This window comes from Callithrix jacchus, chromosome 6, assembly GCF_049354715.1.
Source record: "Callithrix jacchus isolate 240 chromosome 6, calJac240_pri, whole genome shotgun sequence".
Lineage (NCBI taxonomy): Eukaryota > Metazoa > Chordata > Mammalia > Primates > Cebidae > Callithrix > Callithrix jacchus.
In genome coordinates, this window is record NC_133507.1 from 22,607,814 (window position 1) to 22,623,709 (window position 15,896).

The following is a 15,896-nucleotide window of genomic DNA, read 5'->3' on the forward strand; positions in this document are numbered from 1 at the left end:
ACGATCTGTTTCCTCATCTGTTCCTTTAAACAGATGAGGAAACTGAAGCTGAAAGTAGTTATCCCGGATCTCCTGGGCTGAGTGGTAGAATCAGGATTTGAACAAGCTGATTTTCACTCACTGTAGTATCCTGCCTCTGACATAAAGTCAGGGTATCCCAGTAAGGGCAAAGAATGCCTTGGCATCTAAATCTTATGCTTTGATTCCTTCTCTGACATTCCCACCAAGTAGCCATGTACTCTCTGAACATCTTCTGGTTTAATTTATGCAGTTCCATATTTACCTGTCAGAAGGGCTGTCCCTGTGTTAAGGCCAAACCTGCCTCCTGGTCCTTCATAAATATTGCCCCTGCCATCTGGAGTCATGGAGAAGAATCTTGAGTATTGTCCCATAGCACAGATTTCAGAAACTCTGAGGCTTCTGCTTTCCTTGATTGATGTTCATTTAGTGCATCTAGTCTTTGCATGTTGGAACTTTAAGCTCCTTCATGAACCTGGACATTTGCATCAGACACCCTTGGTTTGTCTGTGTGCCTTGTAATGACAGCATTGACACCTGCTTCCCACTCAGTTGGGTTTGGACCGCTTCTAAAAGTTAACCATGTTTTTGTTTGGTTTTGTTTTGTCATAGCACATAGCTCCTGTTAATTCAACTACTAGCTGGGCTCACGTAGGTCAGAGTCATTGGTTTTGCTGGAGAAGGGGAAGAATAAGGAGCCTCTTGTTTGAGGCAAGTGTTGCCTGCGTTTCCAGGTTCCCATTATATCTCACCTGGCATATCTGCTGCCCCTCTTCAGCCCTTTCCTGGCCCTCCAATGCCACCCTGTTTCTCCTCTGGCTCTGTGGGGTCCTTGCCTAATGGCTGTGTGTCTGGCTTTGCCCTGTGTTCCTTGGGTTACTTAATATTTTGACATGCTCCCATACCAATGTTTTCTTCTTGATAATGGTGGTGCTGAGGGATTTTCAGAAATACCCAAAGGAGTTACTTTCCTCCCTTCTTCATCTTCCTGCATCCCTTCCTCTCTTCTTCCTTCATTCCTTCTTCCTTCCTCCCTCCTTCCCTCCCTCTTTTTTTTGGAGTGGTAATAAGGGCCAAGAACACATAGAAGAATATCCCTAGGTCATTATGATCTATAGCAATGAAACATCTGGAAATCTCTTAATAATATCTGGTACAATATTCCTATATTCTTTTTTTTTTTTTTTTTTAGACAGAGTTTTCACTCTTGTTACCCAGGCTGGAGTGCATGGCACAATTTTGGCTCACCGCAACCTCTGCCTCCTGGGTTCAAGTGATTCTCCTGCCTCAGCCTCCCAAGTAGCTGGGACTACAGGTGCATACCACCACGCCCAGCTAATTTTTGTATTTTTAGTAGAGACGGGGTTTCACCATGTTGACCAGGATGGTCTCGATCTCTTGACCTCATGATCCACCCGCCTTGGCCTCCCAAAGTGCTGGGATTACAGGCTTGAGCCACCGCGCCTGGCCCTTTTTTTTTTTTTTTTTTTTTGTGACAGAGCATTGCTCTGTCACCTAGGCTGGAGTGCAGTGCTGCAATCTCAGCTTACTACAAACTCCGCCTCCTGGGTTCAAGTGATTCTCCTGCCTCAGCCTCCCAAGTAGTTGGGATTATAGGCCCACATCACTACACCTGGCCAATTTTTGTATTTTTAGTAGAGACCAGGTTTCTCCCTTTCGGCCAGGCTGGTCTCCAACTCCTGACCTCAGGTGATCCACTTGTCTTGGCCACCCAAAATGCTGGGATTACAGGTGTGAACTACCATGCCCGGCCAATATTCCTATATTCTTTAACATGAAAACAAACAAAAGAAATATTTAAGAGATTCAATGTTATTTCAAAAATTTAAAACTTCACTGAACCCTTGGTTAATGAATGCAGGAATGTCATATAAGTATTGTCAATATTTTAAAATCTTTGACATGATTATCTCACTTTAAGAGTTTTAAGTTTCCTTTTTGGCATTTTGCTCACAATTATAGTACGCTGCCAACATACAATTGAGTCTCCTTGATGAGGTCTTTTTTTGTGCTCAACTTCACATCCAATACTTATTAGACTACCTTGTTCAATTTTATTATTCCTTTTTCATAATTCAGGCAGTACTCTCTTTTAAAAATGAATAATTTTATTTCATTAAATATCCAGTACAGAAACAGTAAACAATACTACATTTACATAGTATATGTTTTTAGAGTACTATTAGTAAAAATAATAAACTATTAGATTTTCTCACTAATCAAACTATCAGTAATTAATTCTTCATAAAATTAGTTTAATTCCCAAATTTGAGGATAGTCTCTCAGACTCAATATGAATCTGTATATTAAAGTAAGAACATTTCATAATTTTCCATTAGATAATTATTAAAACTATTCAGATTTAGATTTTCTCACTAATCAAACTATCAGTAATTAATTCTTCATAAAATTAGTTTAATTCCCAAATTTGAGGATAGTCTCTCAGACTCAATATGAATCTGTATATTAAAGTAAGAACATTTCATAATTTTCCATTAGATAATTATTAAAACTATTCAGATTTCTTCCCTAACTCCCCTAGCTTGCTTTTGTAGACAACCGAGGCGTTTATTTATCTTGCCTTGCTGTGCAAACCTATTAAATGGAGACCCTGACTTTTTGCTCCAGTGCACCACTCACCTCTTTTGTGATCCTTTCCTTGCATTCAGCTGCAGTAAAAGCAAGAAGGCACATAGGCCATCTAGGAAACCATGCAAAGACCTCACAGCGTGTATCTGAGAAGAGACATTTCCTTCACTCAACGTGAATTTCAACAAGTTTTTGTGAACTTAAATTTGTATACTAATGCTTATTTGACAACTCTTATAGAGTATACTCTTACACAGTACATTTTATTTAAGGATTTTTAAATTATAAGCTACAGCAATTAACACTATTTCTATTTACTGAAAGAGATTGGTATTATTTCTTCTTTAAATATTTGGTATAATTCACCAGTAAAACAAATTGTGCAAGATTCCTTTTTAGAAATGTTTTAAATTGTTGATTCAATTTCATTAATAGATGTCGGACTATTTAAGTTAGCTCTTTCTCCTTTTGTAACTTGGTAGTTTGTATCTTTCAAAGGGTTGATCCGTTTTATTTAAGTTATCAAATATGTGTACATTTAGTTATTTGTAGTATTTCTTTCTTAGTCCTCCAATATCCATGGGATTGGTAGTGATGACCTCTCTCATTTCTGATATTGATAATCCATAACTTCCCCTTTTTTTCTTGATTAGCCTGGCAAAAGGTTTGTCAATTTTATTAATCTTTTTAAAGAATGAGTCTTTGGTTTCATTGCTTTCTCTGTTGTTTTCATGTTTATAATTTTATTGATTTCTGCTATAGTTTTTATTATTTCCTTTTTTTTTTTCCTGTTTGGGTATAATGGGCTCTTCTTCCTCTGGTTTACTAAGAGAGGAGCTTGGGTTACTGAATTTAGCTCTTTTTTCTTTTCTAGTATATGCACTAAATGGCATACATTATCCTGTAAGCACAGCTTTCACTGCATTCCATAAATTTAGATTTTTCTTTTCATTTTCATTTAGTTTAAAATATTTTTAAATTTAAGATTTCTTCTTTGACCCATGTGTTATTAGAAGTATTATATAAGCTAAACTGTTGGGAATGTTTTAGCTATCTTTCTGTTATTGATTTTTATTGAAGAGCTTTCTTTATATAATTTATCTTTTTAAAAATTCATTGTGTTTATGGGCTAGAATGTGGTTTATCTTGGTGAAAGTGCTTGTGAACCTGAGAAGAATGTGTATTCTGCTGTTGCTGGAGTACTCTATAAATCTTTATTAGTTTTGTGTATTCAAATATTGCTTTGTACTTCTCCATCTTTCTGGTTCCTCAGTTATATGTACATTAGAACTTTCCACTGTGCCCTGTAATTTTAATACTCAGTGTAATTTATCTATTGATTTGAATATACTAGTTCTTTATTCTGTTGTTAAACTCATCTTCTGAATTAATTTGGTTTTAGTGAATGTTTTCTCAGTTCTGAAATTCCTTTGATTCCTTCTGATAGATACCAGTTCCTGGGTGAAATTCTGCATCTACTTCTTGATTGTCTTAATTATATTAATTATGGATGTTTTGATCTCCTCATCAAATTGTTTTAATATCTGGTTCCCACTGAGTCTATTTCTGTTGTCTGTTTTTGCTCATTTGTTCTTGTTCTTTTCATGTTTGGTAATTTTTACTGAATGCCAGGCATTGCTTACAAAACATTTAGAGAAATACTACAAATAACTTAATGCACATATATTTGATAACTTAAATAAAACGGATGATGTTATCTTCCCACATTGAGAAATCAACATATTTCGGTTGGCCAAGCAGGATATTGGCCAATAACCATGATTTAATCAAAGCTGAGTTTCAGTTCATAGCTTTATTAGGCCTTATCTATTTTTGATTTAACCTTAGTCCTGTAGGATGTACTAAGATTTTATTTCAATTTTTTCCCAGACTGGTGAAAGATAGTAAGCTAGTCTTAGAAAGACAGTCTAACATTTCTTTCCAGAAATATAGTCTTGTTGTATTTGTATTGAGTGTAGTCCTTGAAATTAAGATTCTTAAGTATTTTATAAACAATGGTGACTGATATGGTTAAGCTGTTGCCCACCCAAATCTCATCTTGAATTGTAGCTCCCATAATGCCCACATGCTGTGGGAGGAACCTGATGGGAGATAATTGAATCATAGGGGTAGTTTCCCCCATACTGTTTTTGTGGCATCTGATGGGTTTACAAAAGGAAACCCCTTTCTCTTGGCTCTCATCCTCTCTTGTCTGCTGCTGTGTAAGATGTGCCTTTCACCTTCCACCATGATTGTGAGGCCTCCCCAGCCATGTGGAACTGTGAGTCCATTAAACCTTCTTTCTTTAGTAAATCTCTGGTATGTCTTTATGAGCGGCATGAAAATGGACTAATACGGTGCCCCATTAACTTCACGGACCATTTAGCAAATGTGAGAACAAGCACATTTGGAAGGCCATAATGACCATGAAGAAATGACTGTGATGCCTGGACCTCTTGGTGGACAAACAATGTAATAATTTTGATGGTTATGATCCAAGCTTGGGGCTATTTCTTATATCTAGGTTCACTATTTTTTGATTACATATGTTAATATCACAGCACAGTAAAATAAACGAACTAACTATATAGTTGACCCTTGAACAACACGTGTTTGAACTGTGCAGGTCCACTTATATGTGGTTTTCCTTCTGCCTCGGCCACCCCTTAAAGAGTGAAATAAACCCCTCTTTCTCTCCTCCTCCTCAACCTACTAAATGTGAAGACCACAAGGATAAAGAACTTCATGATGATCCCCTTCAACTTAGTGAATAGTAATTTAAAAAACAACATTTCTTTTCTCCAGCTTACTTTATTACAAGAAGTAAATAATTCATATAACATATAAATATATGTTAATTGACTATATTATCAGTAAGGTTTCCAGTAAACAGTAGGCTGTATCAGGTTGGTGCAAAAGTAACTTCAGTTTTTGCCATTACTTTTAACTAATTTTTTTTTTACACTTTAAATTCTGGGGTACACATGCAGAATGTGCAGGTTTATTACATAGGTATGCATGTACCATGGTGGTTTGCTGCACCCATCGACCCATCATTTACATTAGGTATTTCTCCTAATGCTATCCCTCCCCTTGCCCCCCATCACTTAATAGACCCCGGTGTGTGATGTTCCCTTCCCTGTGTCCATGTGTTCTTATTGTTCAGCTCCTACTTATGAGTGAGAACATGCACTGTTTGGCTTTCTGTTATTGTGTTCATTTGCTTAGAATGATGGTTTTCAGCTTCATCCATGTCCCTGCAAAGGACATGAACTCTTCATTTTTCATGGCTGCATAGTATTCCATGGTGCATATGTGCCACATTTTCTTTATCCAGTCTATCATTGATGGGCATTTGAGTTGCTTCCAAGTCTTATTGTGAACAGTGCTGCAAGAAACATATGTGTGCATGTGTCTTTATAGTAGAATTATTTATAGTCTTTTGGGTATATATCCAGTAATGGAATTGGTGGGTCAAATAATATTTCTAGTTCTAGATTATTGAGGAATTGTCACACTGTCTTCCACAGTGGTTGAACTAACTGACCCTCCCACCAATAGTATAAAAGTGTTCCTATTTCTCCACATCCTCTCCAGCATCTGTCGTTTTCTGACTTTTTAATGATCGTCATTCTAACTGGCATGAGATGGTATCTCAATGTGGTTTTAATTTGAATTTCTCTAATGACCAGTGATGATGAGCTTTTTTTCTTATGTTTGTTGGCTGCATAAATGTCTCCTTTTGAGAAGTATCTGTTCTTATCCTTTGCCCACTTTTTGATGGGATTTTTTTTTTTTTTCTTGTAGATTTGTTTAAGTTCCTTGTAGATTCTGGATATTAGCCCTCTGTCAGATGGGTAGATTGCAAAAATTTTCTTGCATTCTGTAGGTTGCCTGTTCACTCTGATGATAGTTTCTTTTGCTGTTCAGAAGCTCCTTAGTTTAATTAGATTCCATTTGTCAGTTTTGGCTTTTGTTGCCATCGTTTTTGCTGTTTTAATCATGAAGTCCTTGCCTATGCCTGTATCCTGAATGGTATTGCCTAGGTTTCCTTCTAGGGTTTTTAATGGCAAAAACTGCATTTACTTTTGCACCAACCTAATAGTCAAGGTTTTGGGGAGTCAAAAGTTGTATACACATTTTTGCCTGTGTGACAGATCAACACCCCTTGTCTTCACATTATTCAAGAGTCAACTGCATATTATAAAGCTTCGGGACAACATAGATATCCAGTTGAAGTACTTTTCCTCAGACAAGCTTTAGAATGCTTAACGTTTGATACACATTTGCACATTTCTGAAGTCACTAGTTTATCTTTTGATTCTTGGAGAGAGCTTCTAGCAAAGACTCATTTCAGTGTTTCTCAGTGGCGTACAGTCCAGATGTGACCTACTGCCAGCTGAACATCCTGAGGCGTATAAAGCACACTGTGTTTGTTTTGTTTTTCATTTGTTTCAATTATTGTTCATGGTTATTCTGAGGTGTGATCTAGGCAATCTTTTTCAGTCACAGAATTGCTGTTTTGTTTTCTCCGTAATATGAATAATCTGAATGTAGGCATGCATACCGTCTGGTTACGGTTAATTTCAGTCTCTGACTGTTAAAGATGCTCTTCCCTACTGTGGCAGAGTCTCTTCTGATGAATTCTCAGACACTTGTTTCATAGGAAGTGAAACTTCCAAGTCTTCAGCCAAAAGGCTGAACATGACCAACATGCATCCAGGGAAACAGGTCTGGCTGAGCTGGAGCATTAAGGTGGTGAGCTGCTTAGAAAACAAAGTCTATCAAGTCCCTGATTTTATCCAGCTGCTTGCCAGCTCCAGATGGACAGGAAGAGTTTGATCTCTCCCTTCTCCATTTAGACAAACAATAGGTTATGATAAATAAATGGTTATTCTGAAATGTGCGTAACAGCTTCAGGTTGGATCCAGTTGTGATAAACAGAAGAAAAAAAATATCTGAAATGAAGCTTTAAAAAACCCTAGGGAATATTCAGGTTTCACAAAATAGACACCATTCACAAACTAGAGACAATTCACTTTGGCTTCATCTTTTGGGCTACTTGGCAGTTTCGATGCTAAATCCTCATCTCTATAAGCAGATTTTTGCCATTGCTGTTACTTTATAATCTCTCTTCTCAAGAAATTTTCTTTGCTTTGTTCTGGAGATGATAGTTTGCAACAAGCCATGAGGGAGAAACTCATGGAGGTGGTTGGTGTGGGTATGTGTGTATGTGAGCTATCACCTCCTCTTTTGTTAATTCTCAACTCCTTTTCTATTAGTATTTGAAAGAACAGTCACCTGAACAAATGAGTTAAAGCAATTTTTCTTGTTCTTGAGAAAACAAACTCACCTATTACAATATGAATTTAATTTCTTTATTTTTTTCCTTTTCAAAAAGGTAGACTTCTGAAGGGAGACCTTGCTTGGAAGAAACTGGAAAGTCTAATTTTTATTTCAAAATTGCATGAACCACATAGAGAATGTAGTAATCCTGTTGAAATCACTTTCTTTCTGGATATGTCTGGGATAAATGAACTTGATTTAGAGAGCCAGAGACACTGGATGACTTTCAGATATATTGCATGACTTTGCCAAGGCAATTTCACTGATTAGATGGAACTCATGGATTCTCTTTTCTGTTGGTTCACAATCAAAGGTCGTTGTCTGCTTCCCCTTAGCTCTTTATTTTAATTCTAGCAGAGCTACAAATGAGAAACCCAACCCATAAAATAGCTCCAAATGAGATCACTCCGTTCACTTTGCTTTTAAAAATAAATAGATGTCCTCTCCCTATCTTAAGGTGGGGCTGAGCTGTCCTCAGTTTAGGGAGACAATCTCTTTAGGGCAAAGATTTTTGAACTTTTTTGTTAGTTCAACTAACCATTGAGAATTGGATGGATAAATGGATCATCTCCCTTCCCACCACAAATACGCACATTCCAAAATTAGCATGCAATATTGCAGAAATTATGAAGCATCTTGGAGATATTTCATGTACACCAAGTGAAGAATCCCTGTGTTGGGGGCATGTGGAGTAAATGTTCAAAGGAGGCTTTGGAGACACACAAACATGGGTTTAAAACCCAGTTCTGCCACTTAGTATCTGTGAGATTCTAGACAAATATACTTAAAATCTCATTGCATCAGTTTTTTCATCTATAACATGAAGATTATAGTACATACCTAATGGATTAGCTATGCGGGATATCCAAGTGCTATATAAACCATGAGAAATGAAATAGGAATCACAATCTGTAATCCTGCACTGGGACTCACAAAACAGATAAAATGCTTCAAATGATGACATGCAACAGAACTATGAAAGCTCCAGCTGTTGGAATACCAGTGCCTTTAGACCCATATGTTCTAAGATTAGAGCATAGAAAAACCGCTTTACCAATAACTCTGCAGGAACTCGTGTTCCAAAAATAGAACCATTGCTTGTTCTAGGAAATTATCTGATTTTCAGGTTCTGAAGAGTCCCTGCCAAGGTCTTGATTAATAGTTTTCCTAAAACTAGCCTATAACTTCCCTTTGTTACTTCCTCATTTGAGATCCTATCATAGTTGACAACCATCTGTGGATTTCTCTAGTGGTCTTTGTATATGGGCTTCCAGTGACTACCAAGGGCCCCAGAGCGGAGATTGCCTATTTTCTTCCTTCACCTAAAGCGTGTTGATTTTGTTTATAATTCTCTTAGTTAGGGCCACCGTCCAGAGAAGAAACAGCAAGACTGAGTTTGAGGCTATCTAACAGTGGGTAAGAACAGTCTTGTTCTGTGAATTATACATTTATATATTTTTGCGTATTTCTGTTGAGTTGTTGGTCTTTTTATTTCTAGAAACTCCTTATATATTAGCATTATTGTCCCATCATCCGTGATGTGAATTGCAAAGTGGGTGTTGAAAAGATGCACTGTCTTTTGTCTTTGACTCTTTTATGGATTTTTATTTGTTTTAGTTTGCTTTTCAGAAGAACCTGATTTCATGCAGACAAATATATATTGGTTTTAATGATTTTCTGCATTTTGAGTGGCATTATAAAGATCTTACCCACCAAGGAGAAAGTTCATTGTGAAAAAACTAGGTGAATAAAAATGGCAAGAATCAATTTTTAAAATAAGAGCTAACAATGTAGATAGTACTACCAGATAAAAAAACAATTTTAAAGATGTGGTAATGGCAGTTAAAGAGAGATTGATGAAATACAAAGAAAAAGGAAAAAAAGATTGCAATAGGAAACTAAATGCGAAAACTTAATGGAATTGACTAGTCAATAAAGGTAGCATCTCAAACCAATGGAAAAAATATGTCCATTTCCTAAAGTAAACTGAAACATTTGGGTCACATCTGGAAAAAGTACAATTGGAACTCTCCTGTGGGTAAATTTCAAATGGACCGAATATTTAAATGTGAAAAATCCCTTAGAAGTCTAAAAGGAAGGCCGGGCGCGGTGGCTCAAGCCTGTAATCCCAGCACTTTGGGAGGCCGAGGCGGGTGGATCACGAGGTCAAGAGATCGAGACCATCCTGGTCAACATGGTGAAACCCCGTCTCTACTAAAAATTACAAAAAATTAGCTGGGCATGGTGGCGCGTGCCTGTAATCCCAGCTACTCAGGAGGCTGAGGCAGGAGAATTGCCTGAACCCAGGGGGCGGAGGTTGCGGTGAGCCGAGATTGCGCCATTGCACTCCAGCCTGGGTAACAAGAGCGAAACTCCGTCTCAAAAAAAAAAAAAAAAGAAGTCTAAAAGGAAAGAGGGGAGAATTTCTTTACAAACTTGTCTTCCTTACCTGGGATAGTGGATACTTGTTAGTCGCCTGCCTTCCCAGCATAATTCCATTTGTACAAAATGTCCAAATTATATATAAACACAGAAAGTCCATTAGTGGTTGTATGAAACTGGTGGTGGGAACTAGGATTGACTAAGCACAAGTGGGCATGGGTATCTTCTGGGGGTGATGAAAATATTCCAAAATTGTACTGTGGTGATATTGTAATTATTGTATATTCTAAATGAGCGAATTTTAGGATATGCAAATTATACTAAAGTTGTTAAAATCAAGTACGGTTTAGTGACAGCTGTCTTTGGGCAGAATAAACCTAGAACCATGCTCACATCAACGTTTCTCAATATGTCAAATGACCGATTCTCCCAGGATTAGGACTTGTTAAGAACGGAGGTGATCCCGATGAATCTATAAAGAAGACAGAACTGCAAGAAAGGGAACATTTTCTTCTGAAGTTCTAGTTTCCTTCCATTTGTTATCTTGCTTCCTGCAGGTACTGACAACCTCTACTGAAAACGGCGTCCTAGCTTTCTTCCACAGATGGTGACCAGAACAGCCCATCTCATTGCTGAACAATCACCAACATCCCACATTGACCTCATCCCAGTTGTTGCCTCTCTTGTTTAATTGGCTTTACCTGGAAGCACTTCAACTGAAAGCATGTCATTTTTTTAGGGAATTGTGCCAAAAAACAATTAATTTCAAACACTCAGCTTTTATATTCGACGCTGCAGTTTGTCTGAGGCAACATTTATTTACGTTCCTGTCGGAGGGAGATAACACAGCAGCTGAAGGAACAAGCAGATGCAGACCCATGGGAATTGCACTGTTGTTGGTCTAACTCTCCTCTTGGCTTTGGCATCCTGCAGCTGTGGCTGCCTTTACAAAAAGGTATCAGTCAACATACCCTGGGACTGTGGCTCTCCCTTCTTTCTTTTTAAAAATTTATTAGACTGGTTTATAATCTGGATAGAACTCTAACAACTGTGGGAATATTCCCATGAAAGCCGACATGCAAAGGGATATTGTTCGAATTCTACGGGGATTTTTCTACCCATCTCAACCGTGGCTCTGCAAAAAACCACAGTATTCATTCTGTTTATATCTCCCAGGAGCCTACTAAGGTTTCATGTACTACAATATGTTTCTAAATCTATGTTTTATTATGATCTACTAGGATTCTGTTGCTTTCACTTCAAGTTGTAAGGATATCACAGAGAAAAAGTGCACCAGGGCGACAGCCACACAGCTGGGTGGGAGCTGAGATACTTGGGGTGTTCCATATGTCATTTGAGTGGTGGGGTGGGCAGCACCAGGGAAATGCGTATGACACGGCAGCACTGTCCCTCATCGTCACTCTTTGTGGCTTATGTGAGAGCTGGTGGAGGAGGTCTGGAAGGGGTTAAAGGGTTATTGTCCTGTGATCATGCAACGTGGAGAGTTTTACAGTTACTTCTGCTTAGAAGAGAGCAACTCTCCTGTTGGTTTGGCCAATGCCCTTCTCCTGGACACCTAGGTTTCACTTTTCTCCTTCATACAGGTGAAGCCTCCTGTTACTATTTGGCTAAAATAAGCCACATAGCTGGTGTTAAAGAATATTTTTCTATTTCTTTAAGAAGAGTTTGATGCCCATAAAAGTGATTATTTTGTTCTCCAGTGGCACAAAGCAGGAGGAAAGGATATACTGTTCATTCATGAGTCCTTAAATAGTATCATCTCATTTCAACACATCTCTTCTTTCCTTCCTTTCTTCTATTCTTCCTTTCTTCCCCCTTCCTTCTTTTTGTCCTTCCTTACCTTAGACAACCCTAAGGAGTAAATAGAAAATCACAACGAACAAAAAACAAAACCAGAAAACCAGTATGTAAGACCACAATACAGGTGGCACACAGTATTGTAATAAAAACTTGAATATTTTTATTAAAGTTGAAATGAAAATTTGGCTTTGAGGTTCTTAGGTCCAAGTGAAAGAAAATAATCACAGTTGTATGGGTCCCTTGGAACACCTAGAAAACTAAAACTATTCTTGGCACTTGTGCTGAAAATTCCCATCTGTGACTCTATAGGGTGTAAGAGCCCAGGCAGCATGTGGGGTATGTAAAGCAATGGCTTTATATTTATATATATATATAAAAAGATACTGGTTTTAACAACTTTGATTCTGTAGTGTTCCCAGGAAGTGCTGAGGATATGGTACGTACAAGTACCCTAGTATGCATACGTTGTGAGCCTGGACAGTTTTCTGCAAGTGAACGTGGCTTCTTGATGGTCTAGTGTAATCTACAGGTGTAACACAGATATTTCAAACTCTCCAGTGTAAATATGGAATATCTTGGCAACACTTGTTTTTATCAGCAGTAGATAGGCCATAGATATGCCTTCTGTCAAATACCATTGTGGCATAATTTCTCTCCTTTCCAACCTCCTACCAATGTGCTGAGGAATCTAAGTACATAATAAGCCTGAAACTAGAAGATGTCCTATGAAGTTCTTAAATGGTAAGAAGTAAAACATCATTGAAAAGCTGGCTTTACCTTAGAAAAAGATGAGGAGGTGATGGGATTTCTGGGTGTCATAGATGAATGCTGGTTGCCTTTTCGTGGCAAATGCAGTTGGGAGTCCGGCTCTGCAGGACTTTCCGATCTTGCGGAGGGGTGACTGCTGTTTGCCACTTCAGAGCCCACCTGAGCCCTCTGTATTCATTAAGCCTGCTGGCATGGTGGAGAAAATGGATACATCATGCTTTCTGAGGTCAAAAGATCTGGGATCGGAATCTTAAGTGTTCTAGAAAACGCTGGTGGATACCCACACTTCTTGTCTTCTGTAACCAGTATTCAATATGGGCCATCCATATTTTTTATGGAGATTTTATCACTTAGCTTTCCATTAAGAACTCATTTTGACATATGATTGAAGATGTTATCTTGCCAAATACCATCCACAATCAATTTTCAGCAACTTGGGACAAACGTCATTCAGCTCTGTCACGAATTAAGACTCATGCTCTTTTGTCTGACCACAAACTTTACTCAACCCATGGAAGGTGCTCCCAAGTTTCTTTGTACATAGTTGAGGTTCCTTCCTCCCCTATACCTGAGGATGGAGCCAACTGTGTTTGAAAGTGATTAATGATGATTACAACAGAAGAAACTTAGCTAGTGTAAGTGAGTAGAACAAGGAATTGAGGACAGAGTGAGGGGTGCTGGTGGAGTCAAAAGTGTAGAGGGAAAAAACAGAGAGCTTGGGAAACTTAGGACCAAGTAAACAAAGACGAGGGTTACAGTAAGAGGTGTCTTGAAGAAATAGTAGCTGTTGCTGATGCTTATGTTTTACCTGTAAAATTCAGATAATGGTTTTGAGATATTAAAGCAATGAAGATTTGTTCCACCAAATCTTGAATGAGTTATCCCACACATTTCCTGACTCAGTGACTCAATAATATTCATGATATGAAGGAATGGGCCATACTGCTTAGAACAAGTTCAGAATTTCAAGTAACATTTTGAGACTCATTGATGCCAATGGTAAGCACAAAATTCATGTTTTATTAGTTTAAGAAGTGTTCTAAATTCTAGAAGCTTCCCTTTACCTATTGAGTAAAGGCTTAGGGATGTGTGGTAGTGAGGTTGAAGAGGTGTAAAGACATTGAGTGTATGATTTCAGTGAATTCTCTACCACACAGGAAGAGAACACAGAAAGGCTTTCTAACCAGTTTTGGATAGAAAGATAGCTTAAGGGAGAACAGGAGAACAAGGAAGTCAGACTGAACAAAAGCATGATTTTGACAAGGCTGGACAGGCAGAGGGATCCAGTCCATTATCAAAAAGAAAAGAATCCCTCCTTACTTAAAATTATCCAGAAGTCCAGAAAAGTATGCTTTATATATTTACTTAGTATAGATTCATTCAGAAACATCTGTATAAATATGCACATAAAAAAACAAATATGTTAAAAATGTAATATTTTATCTGAAACACAAATCTACCTCTTTTTCTAGCTTCGTGTTAGTTTCCCTTGAACCTATACAAAGAGGCTGTTCTTAAGTGATGGGCACCCATCTCTCTCTGCTCACACAGCAGCTCCCTCCAGAAAGCTACCAGACATTTGGTACCAAAAACAAATGGTAGGGCACATGGACCAGAATAAGGAAACTCAGTTGAAAGCATCTATATTCTTTGACAAGCTTCTAGAGCATACGTAAGTAAATTATATTGGGAAACACAGGCATTGAGTGATTAGCAAAGATTCTCAACCCTTGTACCGAATACTTACTTGGGGAGTTTTAAAACACTGATATCTAGTTCTTACTCAGAGATTTGGGTTTAACTGGTCTGGCCAGGCACTTGTACATATGGTTAAAAATATTTTACTTTGTACTTTAAATAACTCCAGACTTACAGAAAAATTGTAAGAATAATACCAAAGACTTCTGATTATCCTTCATTCACATTCCCCAGTTGTTAAAGTCTTTTTTTTTTCCCAGGTGGAGTCTCTCTCTGTTGCCCAGGCTAGAGTATAGTGGTACAATTTCGGCTCACTGCAAGCTCCACCTCCAGGTTCAAGCGATTCTCTGACTTCAGCCTATTGAGTAGCTGGGATTACAGGCATGTGCCACCATGCCCGGCTAATTTTTTTGTATTTTTAGTAGAGACAGGGTTTTACCATGTTGGTCAGGCTGGTATTGAACTCCTGACCTCAAATGATCCACTTGCCTCGGTCACCCAAAGTGCTGGGATTACAGGTGTGAGCCACTGCAACCTTCCAGTTGTTAAAATCTTAAGATATTTACTTAAAAATTTTTTTTGTTTACTCTGAGTACATTATTTTTAATGAACCATTTGAGAGTAAATTGCAAGTATGTTGTCCTTTTTTTTCTTAAATAATTTGTATTTCCTAAGAATGAGGACTTCCTCCTACATAACAACAGTGCAATTATCAAAATCAAGAAATTAACATTGATGCTGTTGAATCAGGGAACCAGTGTAACCAGTGAACAAATATTTGCATATTTGGGACTGTCTCTGCTAGATAGAAACAGCTCTACAAATGCTTGCAGGTGATGCTGCAACCAGCTGCATTGGCAGCTGAGCTTAATTACAATTCATTGCCCATAGCAGCGTACCAGCTGAAGGCAATGGTGACTCGTCTGTTTAAGGGTAAACTCTTTCCAATAGGGTTGCTTTTACTAGATAAGACAAACATGCACAATCAGTCTTTCTTTTTGGAGTATAAACTCTGGATGACAAGCCAGATCATCACTGAAGCTTAGCCCAAAGTCAAAATAAAGGTATAGGAGACTCTCAAGGCCAGAGAGCTGCCAATGAGACCTCATCCCATATCTTCTGTTTCCCTGCATCGTCCTCACTGAGAGAAATATGTAGTTTCCTCCCCACAATTCTAAGGAATTTGTCTTTTACAAAGCCGTACAGTAAAAATTTATTTTTTGATAAATTCAGTATCACTGACAAAAAAAACC

The 15,896-nt window shown here is 38.0% G+C and overlaps 1 long non-coding RNA gene across 2 annotated transcripts in view; it reads left to right on the forward strand.

Annotated features, from left to right (window-relative positions):
- LOC118154483 (uncharacterized) overlaps positions 1 to 15,896 on the forward strand; it is a 265,856-nt gene that overhangs the window by 56,262 nt on the left and 193,698 nt on the right. The gene's annotated exons all lie outside the window — the stretch shown is intronic.